We start from the raw sequence: 10,340 nt of genomic DNA on the forward strand, positions 1-10,340 counted from the left end.
GATCCTGAGCCTGGCCCACAGCAAAGATATAACTTGGCTCACAGCAGGACCCGGGCTAGAATAGAGATGACCCTGGGCATACTGAAGGCCCGTTTCCAGTGCCTTCGTGGCCTCCGTGCCACCCCAGAAAGGGCCTGTGATATCATTGTTGCATGCGTAGTCCTGCACAATATTGCAATGATGAGAAGAGAAACCTGGGTTGCTGCCCCAGAGGTTGACCCTGATAACAACCCTGACATTCCTGTTGATGCAACAGATGGACAAGCTGTTCGAAACGCAATATGTTCTAATCATTTCCAGTAAATAAGTTGCAAATAAAAACAAATGACAATCATTTTATGAACTCTTCTTTATTTCCTGTAATTGATTATGCAAAACAGTATTTTAATATTTTGTTTTGAAAGACAGTTAACGATCCATCAACTTGTGCCACTACCCACCTTTAACTGATGTTCCAATATTTGTATTTCTATTAGGGTTTTCTGCATTTTTTGTTTAATGTGTTCCATTTCCAGATCCGATTTTTCAATTTGTTTCTCAAGGTATATTTTGTACAACTGCTTTACAGGGAGCTATTAGAATACACAAAAATGTTACATCTTGGCAGTATTGCACTGTGAAAATTGTACCACTATGAATATAACTTAGAAAACAGACACTTGTAGCTAACGACATTTTCATTTAATGAGAAGAATGATTCTTAATCCAATTTTTCAATAACTGGCAGGCAAATACTGAAGCATCTTACAGAGGTAAGCTGCGCTGTGGCTGTGGATGCAGTCGGTTCACCCTGGAGATTCTCTGCATTGCTCTGTGAAGAAAGGATAAATGTTTTAAAATGGTGCATCACTTACATGACGTTTTTGTTAGAAAGTGCATACCATAGGCTGCTCTACATCTTCCCTCCCTGTGACAGCTGACAAGATGTCTTCATCCTGTAGTGAAGACTATCTCTTACTTGCATACACCAATAATGAAAGACATAATATGAAAAATCGCTAGAAGAGTATGTACCATTTCATGGGTGTCTGGCGGTTCCACAACAGAGATTACTCCATCAGTAACTGCAAGACAATGTGGATTACAGGCAATTCATCAACTGAGACCTGCACATTTTGAATATAACTTTTACAACAGTGGGCAGTCTTTCAAATATCACAGTCTTTCAACAGTATGTACATGAAGTAATGACATCTATCAAATTATACTCATCTATAACTTTTAAATAAATTACAATCGGTTCGATTATGATGGGTTTGATGATGAGTTTAATGGATAGCCATCACTGAGCCAACACTGGACAAATGCATATACATCATTCATATGAATTAATTACTTCTTATGTAAGAACTTCTGTCCTGGGGCATGGCTGTATCGGAGGAGCTTCCTCCAAGGATGCCATCAGCCATGGGCCGGCCAGTGTTTTGGCTGAGAGCCATCTCTTCAGCCTCTGAGAGAGGTGTTGGTGGTGGACCCCCACCAGTTTTTCGGGCCTCTGCCTTTTTCCTATTGGCTAATATGTAGGCAAAATGTGAACATATGCGCCCAAGCCCACATTTAGAACCTTGTAAAAAGATTTAAACAATATTACATGCTGCCAGATTTAAGATGAAACTGTAGCTTTTGTGTCTTATAGACAAGCAAAACCTCCCAATCGTCCAGTGCCTACCTGTTTGTACTATATTTTTATACTTCATCTTTATTTGCTGCCAAGTGCGCTTTATGCCTGCTGGGTTACAACTGTAATAACGAAATTAAATTAGAGAGAATATAGAAAAACTAGTATTATTTCTTAAATATACATCAATCAACATCGTTCTTATCAATACTTACGCATTCACTCGGTCAGCTATTTTCTGCCACGCTTGTTCCCGTTCTTTCGCAGCAGCAATCGTGTTTCCTTTTTTTGATATGGCATGCTCATATTCAGTATACGCCATCATTAATAATTCAAGCTCCACTGGGGTGAAATTGGAAGCGCGAGATTTGTTTCCCTGTGTTGTCATGGTGAATCATTTTCTCTGGATGCCATTGATAGAGCCTTTTTACAGTATGTGCTCGTGCACGCGTGACAATCAGGGTTAATTGAACTCAGAGTTTTGTAAACTAATCGTTATCACCTGTTCTGAAACCAAAAACTCAGAGGTTGACATCTCAGAGTTAATCAACTCAGAGTTCAAGTTTAAACCCAGAGTTTGCAAAACCTGCTTCGTGAAATACCCCCCTGGGGCTATAGACATGTGTCTGGTCTCTGTGTGGACCACAAATGTTGTGCTTTAATTTGATGCTTAATTTGGCTTTATAGCCTGAGGTAGGAGCTCAAACAGACCTCATTCCAGGCATCTGTACAGACTGTAAGGCCCTTCCGAAGTCTGTTACCCCTCATCTCAGATGTTGATGTTAACCGCTTGATTAAGTGACCTGTGGGTCGCACTTAAAATACTGTAATACTTGGGGCAACGACAAGGTCTTAAACTTTATACATTGTCAAAAAAACAAAAACAAAACAATTATACCTGGATATTACTAGAAAAGTGTCACTTTATTTCACATTTAAAGAGTTATTTCACATAAAAACTGCATACAAGAAAATAGTACAGTGCAATCAGGATATACTTGGGCCAATAGATTAGAAATTAAGAGCTTTAAATTTGATGAATGAATAATCTTTTTCAAAATCAGTCGCCCTATTCTTAGGTAATAAGAAGCCCACCAATCAATCTCCGTCTTTTCCCTTTAAATGCTCTGAGGATGGTTTTGTATACTTGGGTATTCATGTGACCCCTACTTTTGAAGCAATTATATAAAGTCAATTTCACACCATTGTTAGGAAATATCCATGATGATTTGAATAGGTGGATGGCTCTCCCTCTGTCATGGCTGGGGAGGGTGGCTCTGATAAAAATGAATGCCTTACCCCGCTTACTGTATCCATTGCAAATGATTCCTATTTTATTGTCTAATAAGGCTATAAAAGAGTTAACTGGGTGGCTCAGTTCATTTATTTGGAGCAAAAGGAAACCCAGATTAAAACTATCTAAACTTCAGCTCTCTAATGCAAAGGGTGGCTTGGACCTCCCAAATATTAGATTATATCAGTTGGCTTGCCATCTTAGATTTATTAATGAATGGCTTATTAAAGACCCTAAATCAGTGTGGCTTGATCTAGAATCTTTACAGTGCAGCTGCCCCTTACAAAACTTATTATTTGTTTCTAATTCAAATTTATGCAGAACTCTGTATAATAGTCCTTTAGTACCCAATACCCTCAAGGCATGGCGTGCTATTCAAAGGATGGAAGGCAAGAGCGATATAACCTCACCTCTTCTGCCTATTTTGAATGATCCAGAGTTCCTGCCAAGTGTCACAGATTCAGGTTTTAATCTTTGGCCTGTTCTTGGTATTTGTAGGATGGGTGACTTGTTTGAGGATGGATCTCTAATGTCTTTTGATAATTTAGTTTCTAAATATAATCTACCTAGACAGCACTTTTTTTAGATTTTTGCAAATTAGAAACTATATATTCAAAAATACCACACTTATCTCTAAATACTCTTTTTCTGTTATTGAGGAAATCCTCTGGAACTCCCCATCACACAGGGTGTGTGATGGTGCTCCTATGGTGCAGATAGCACTTCATATCTAAGACTTATTTGGGAAAGAGACCTGGGGGTGGATATTCCAGTAGAGGAATGGGAGACGGTTTGGTCTCAAGCTAACAGGCTCTCGGTTTGTAATAGGGCAAGAGCCATTCAGCTTAGAATTTTACATAGACTACATATCACGCCACAATTAAGACATAAACATAATGCAAGTCACTCGCCACTCCGTCCTAAGTGTAAGTCTAATGTAGGAGATTATATTCATTGCATTTGGAACTGTTATAGGATCCAGGCATATTGGTCCAAAGTTGTGGCTCAATTGAACAACATCTTTGGCCTGGATCTGGAGTTGGATCCTTTGTTACTTCTCTTGGGCTTTCCTTGTAAGCTCATTCCAAATAAATTTGAAAGACGACTTTTTAGTTTGTTGTCTTTTGCTGCCAGGAAGAATTTGCTGATGTCATGGATCAGTGATAAGCCTCCATCCATCAAAGGCTGGCATTCAATTATTAGGGAGATTATCCCTCTGGAACTCTTGACCTGTATTATTCATTTGACAACTGATGCTTTCATTCGCATATGGACTCCATACCTTAATTTCATAAATGCTTCTACCTGTGACATCTTGTGGTTTGGAATGTGTTACTAGTGGTGTATAGACAGGGACGGATTACGGACCGGGTCAGCGGGGCCGCTGCCCAGGGGTCCTTGGGGTGCAGGGGGCCCGTGGGGCCCCTAGCCCAAAACAATTTGCAACGCTTATCAACAATGTATTTTCGTTTGTCTATTTTAGAGGGCCTACATTCTTTGATCCTCTGCCTACAAGGGCCCCTGACCCTATAGGGCCTCTGATGGAAACATGGATATACACAATTCAAGGGCGTTTGGCTGCCAAGGGCCCTTGAATTGTGGTGGTGGTGGTGGTGGTGGTGGTGGGGGGGGGTCGGTGCTTTCAAGGGGCCCCTGGCCCTGCTATAGGAACTTTAAAGGGAAATGGGTGCATGGGAGCCTACTTTTAGAAGGCCCTCTTAGGCCCTCCTATTATGGTCCTGGCTTCTGGCTACCAGGGGGTCCTAGGGAGGATGGGGGCTTTGGGGGCTTTTAGAGGGCCCTCTGATTATGAGGGCCCTACTAGGAGGCCCTAAGGAGGAGGGTGTAGTGTACCTTTAGAGGGCCATCTGATTACAAGGGCCCCTACCATGGGGCCCCTGGCTTCTGGGGGGAGGGGAGGGGGGCGTGTTAACAGCCTTACAGAAGGCCCTCTGACTAGGGAGTGGTAGCATGGTGGGATGGAGGCGGTTAACCTGCCCGCTGAGTGGCCCCCAGACCAGTGTAGCAGTGTAAGAGTTTGACCAGTGTAATCACTCCCAGGGCTGTAGTGGAGGCTAAACGCAAGTAAACACGGTTTACCCACCTCTGAAATTTCAGAATTAGAGTTTACCCACTTCTCAATTGATCTAAATGCACATCATAGTAGAGTTTATGCACAAAATGTGATCACAGAATTCGTAGTTCACCCACCTCTTATTTTACCACTACACCCCTGATCACTCCGTTCTGTAAGGGGATATGGTACACAGGTGGATTCTGGCATGGTTCAGCTGGACACGGTAAACATGTAGTGTGATGGCATTAGGCTGTACTGATTATAATTTGAGATCCAACTTACTGTATCAACTTAAGCCACCTTCTTTTCACTTTTTCCGAGGTAAAAAGCGGCAAAAGATAGTTTTGTCAACATCATTCTGCTTTTACAACACGGTACGCCGCACTAGTTTGGACCCACAAGTGGCATGATGACGTAGCAACTAGCCACCCCAGACAATGCTGGGGGGGGGGCCTCGCGAATGTTTTGCCCAGGGGCCCACACAACCCATAATCCGTCCCTGTGTATAGATAATTTATGTATTCTCCCCGGTTATTGTCGATTTTGATCTGTGATATAATACTCTGTTTGTCATTGTATGTATATTTTTTGCTTTCCTATTCCAGCCAGTGTGTGTATGGTTTTGTCTTGCTAAAATAAAAAAAATAAATAAAAAATTAGGGGGGTGCAGTTCGGGTATGAGGGCCCCACCACCACTGCTAATTAAGCTGCTAATTTTGTTGCTAAAGCTGCTTTTGTTTGGTGGTATTAAGTAATTTTGTTTTAGGGACCAAAGAGCAGTCAGCTCAGTTCATTAAAATGAGAGGTGAGAATGACCACCTCTTCACCGGGGCCAAGAATTCGGCCACCATGGCTTGGAGGTATAAAAACAATAATCTGTCAGTTTAAACATCTTATGCTTATGAATGCAGTTTAACCCTCATCCTGTATGGAACCCATGACATCAAGACAGGCAATATATGGGGCAATATTGTGGGCAGTGGTGGCTTAATGGTTAGGGAAGCACCCTTGTAATTGAACGATTGTAGGTTTGAATCCCCAACAACAAATAATTTATTTTTGTATAGCGCATTATCACAACATTACATTGTCTCAAAGCGCTTTACAGCATCCCCACCCAAAGCCCCCAGTGAGTAAGCCATAGGCGACAGTGGCAAGGAAAAACTCCCTAGAAGGAAAAAACCTTGGGAGGGACCAGACTCAAAGGGGAAGCCCATCCTCCAGGGGCCGGCAGGGAGAGTCAAATACAGTTAAATCTGAGACACGAACAGGGAGCAGGTGGGAGATGGCAAGCCGGTGCCAACGCTCCCTCCAATCGCCAGGCAGCCAGAAGGCAGGGAGCGGGTCATACAAGGAAGATGACACGGGCAGAACGGCGAGCTGGATGCACGGACGTCATTGTTAGAGGCGACGTCACATGTAGCAGGGTGTGCTGGACATCTTGATAGATTGAGGTCTCCAGGCAGCTCCCCCCAGGAGAAGTAGGGGAAATAAATGCAATTACTCAAAGTAGGGGAGACTATAGGCAGTGCTAAAAGGTAGATCGGCAGATATGGCTATGGCAGCATAAGTAGGAGGGAGAGGCAGGTGGGAATGCAGGCATGGGGAGTCCCTGAAATGTCAGCACTCCAATCCCACATGCAATTGTGAAGCTAGAGTGACAGCACTGTCAATTCAGTTTATCCAAAGCCAATGGCACCGATTAGGGCTGGGCGATATGACTGAAAACTGTATCACGATATGAGTGTTTCATATCGGTCGATATCGATAATTATTGACATTTTTTATGACCCATTTAAAATAAAGACCAGGAGAAAAATATATTACATTTAAACATTTTTATTTTAAACATGTCAACAACCATGGAAAATAAAGTGTTTTTAAAATATGTGCAGTGTTTTGTAAACATAAATAAAACTGACATAGACTGAGATACAGTACATCTGTAATATAAAAAAACAAACCTGATACAGTACAGTAACATTGTTTGAAATATAAAACCTGCAGAAATATGAAAAAGTAACTCTTCAAGTTATTCTTACTCTAATCATACTTGAAGTTGAACTATTCAAGTATATTTTCAGTCCAGGTTTTGTGCTAGGAAAAGACACACATGCAAACACTAACGAGGAAGACGCGATACGTAGGGAGCCGGAACCCGGAAGTGCGCCGTAAACACAGAGAGGAAAGAGAGAAGGGGAAACAAAAGACACGGCAGACTCGAAACGAAACACGGGATACGCGAAAAACCGGACAACATGACACATACAAACCGAAAGGATACAGACCTATAACTTAATATTCAGGAGACGGGGGGCGAGCGGCATTAGGGAAGGGCGAGGCGACCGTCACAGTGATTCACAAAAAACCGGCAAAACTTCCATAAAGCAGTTGTTTTGCTGTGCTACGACCATTTATGACAGCTGCGTTTCCGGTGTTCCGGGCAATTCAGTTTCCCTATGTTTCCCCTGTCGCGCGCTGATTTGTACACGGTTTCGCTGTTGTTTTCATGTCTTTTTACGAAGCTCTTGAGGTAAACAAGCCACATATTTTAAAACATCACATGTTTTTTGTTTTTACTGATAATAAATGAAAGTATTTAATTCGCTGGATAGAGATATTTCTTGATGAAAACGGTATAGTATTTCTTATAAGACTATATTATGCGTGACGAACTACTGTATTCGCATGTAATACTGTACCTGAGTGATTTTCAGACATCCCACATACATATTTGCCTAAATATTAGGAGAAACATTATTTCCTGACATCCAGGATATTTGGTTCCCCCCTGTTAAAACAGGTATACAGCAACTCTGGGCCTCGGTACTAATAACAATACAGTATTCACATGTAATAATGTACTTGAGTGATTTTCAGACATTTCACATACCTCTTTGATTTAATATTAGGGGAAACATTATTTCCCGATAGACAGGGGAAACATAGGGAAACCGAATTGCCCGGAACACCTGTTCGGATCCAAACTAGCTTCGCAACCTCTGTTTTCTTCCGACGAAGAATAAAAAATATCGAACGTTTTATCGAACACATTTTTTATTGATATCGATCACGTGTCTATCGCGATACATATCGTAATCGTTTTATCGCCCAGCCCTAGCACCGATCCCCACCCAGCTCTACACCTCACACTATAGGTTTAACTAGGAGTGAGAAGCTAGCTAGAGCTAGTACTAGTGTCCCTAAAAGCTAAACTAAATAGGTGTGTTTTTATTCTAGACTTGAATATTGAGAGTGAGTCTGAAACCCGCACATCTGGTGGAAGACCGTTCCACAGCTGAGGAGCTCTATAGGAGAAAGCTCTGCAGCCTGCCGTAGCTCTTTCTACCCTGGGTACTAACAGATATCCCGCACCTTGAGAACGAAGCAAGCGTGGGGGATTGTATGTGGTCAGCAGATCACTAAGGTATTCTGGTGCAAACCAGTGAGGTACTCTGAGAAGCACTGCCAGAGACTCCCTTATTAGCCGAAAATCAGGCCTGGAGTCCTGCTGGTTAAAGAAGCGGTCCAGGACTGGGACGCTAAGTTTAATCCTGCAGAACAAGGGTCTGATCTGGTTAGGGAAAAGATGGAGAAGAACAAAAACATCTTTATAGTATTACGGTAAGATTTGGGTTATTTTAAATGATCAAAGCATTATTCAGATTATTACACTTAAGTAAAACATACTAATACACTGTGGAAACACTCCAGTGTCATATACTTTATCTGTGTAAATCAGCTTTGTTTGAGCCCGATATCAGCTTTGTGACATTTTTCAAGCCAATCTATTCACACAGGCCAGCTAGAAGATCAAATGAACTTTAGGAAATGTTCTAGTTTATTCTAAATTTGAAAGTTATTTAGTTTATACAGCTACAACGTGTATCCAATCGTGGGTCATTCAGTTTCCGAAATTATCCGTAAAATTAAGTAACTAGCTATGTTATAATTTAATATTAAATAACATAGTAAAATCTCCAGTCGTTGTCACCACAATGTCAGAAATGTTGGACCAAAGTCGACAGCCAGGTTGTTTTTATTTAAGTTGTTTTTAAGTATTAGGTTTCTGCCATTTTAGCCAGTAGCAAGCAGGACCATTAAAGCTTCAAGGAAAGCTGAAGAGAGCTTAACAGTGGACCTTTCTCAGCATTTCCCTGAAAGTGAACCTTAGCCCAGTGTTGTAAGTATTTGTATTTGGTATGTTCCATACAGCTGTGAGCATCGTGGCCCTTTTTTAAACATACTCACATCTACAGATGTGCACACTTTGAAACGTCCCATTATTGACAATTCATCCCTGATGCACACACACACCCTTTCCATCCTCCTTTCTACTAGGACCACTCCTCTGCATTGGCCGATTCTCCCACTCGTCTAAAGGCTGGACTCGGTGACGCTTTGGCTAGAGTGGAAAGTCTGGAGGGGGAGAAGTGGAATGGTAAGGCCCGAGAATAGAGGGCAAAGATAACGGTGAAGAGTCTTCGCAAAGATCTGAATAAAAAGAACCTCATAAACAACAAGTAGAAAGAGAGGCTTGATTTCTACCCGGGTAAAATAAATTGATGAGTACAACTTGGAACTTCATGTATATGTTATGTTAACACTCTTTTTAAAAATTCATATAGGTATTGTTTCAATTAATTGAATTTCAGATCTTCAGATAGACCTCTTTGGGGGCCATGAATACACAAAGGACCAGAGAGTGTCTGCCCTTACACTCGACCTCCATGGTCCAAAAGCATACAGCCTTCTTTGAACATCCAGTGACTGGTGACAGGGTTTTTGTGTTGATGGATGCTTGTCACATGCTGAAGCTGGCATGCAACATGTTGCAGGCTTACAGTCCAATAACCAGCACTACTGGAGAAATCAACTGGTCATACATTGTTGATCTCAAAAATGTCCAAACAAAAGATGGATTCTGTAGCAGTAGCTCTATACACATTGAGGGACCTTGATATTCACACTATAAACACTGTGAAGAAACAGTTGAATTCATTGAGGTAATACAACATGAAAACATTGTTATATAACATTGCATATTCTTCATGAAACCCAACTCTGTTTATACTTACCTTTCATACTTACCTGTAGGGGGAAATCCAAGCAAAGCTTAGGACTTAAATGTTTATTTGTTGTATATATTGAAATTAGATATTAATTTGATCTCTTTGATACCTACAGACACCCTGTTATGGTGATATTTAAGATGGTTTTGGTTAATAGTCATTTGTTTTCTTAGATGATTGACAGGCTCTTTGACATCCTGAACAGTTGCAATCCCTGTGCCACAGGTTTCAAAGCTCCCCTGGGTAGAGTTCTTCTTGAGAGGCAGTTTGGTGATGAAA

At 41.4% G+C, this 10,340-nt stretch overlaps 1 long non-coding RNA gene across 1 annotated transcript; it reads right to left on the minus strand.

Annotated features, from left to right (window-relative positions):
- Nucleotides 1-349: 349 nt before the first annotated feature.
- Nucleotides 350-2,214, minus strand: LOC140582991 (uncharacterized). The gene is made up of 5 exons (XR_011985786.1): nucleotides 1,834-2,214; nucleotides 1,670-1,740; nucleotides 1,337-1,513; nucleotides 1,015-1,064; nucleotides 350-811 (listed from the first exon to the last, which is right to left on the minus strand). It is a non-coding gene; the product is annotated as an uncharacterized lncRNA (long non-coding RNA).
- Between the last annotated feature and the right edge of the window lie 8,126 nt (nucleotides 2,215-10,340).

Source organism: Paramormyrops kingsleyae, chromosome 25 (genome assembly GCF_048594095.1).
Source record: "Paramormyrops kingsleyae isolate MSU_618 chromosome 25, PKINGS_0.4, whole genome shotgun sequence".
NCBI classification, from domain to species: Eukaryota; Metazoa; Chordata; class Actinopteri; order Osteoglossiformes; family Mormyridae; genus Paramormyrops; species Paramormyrops kingsleyae.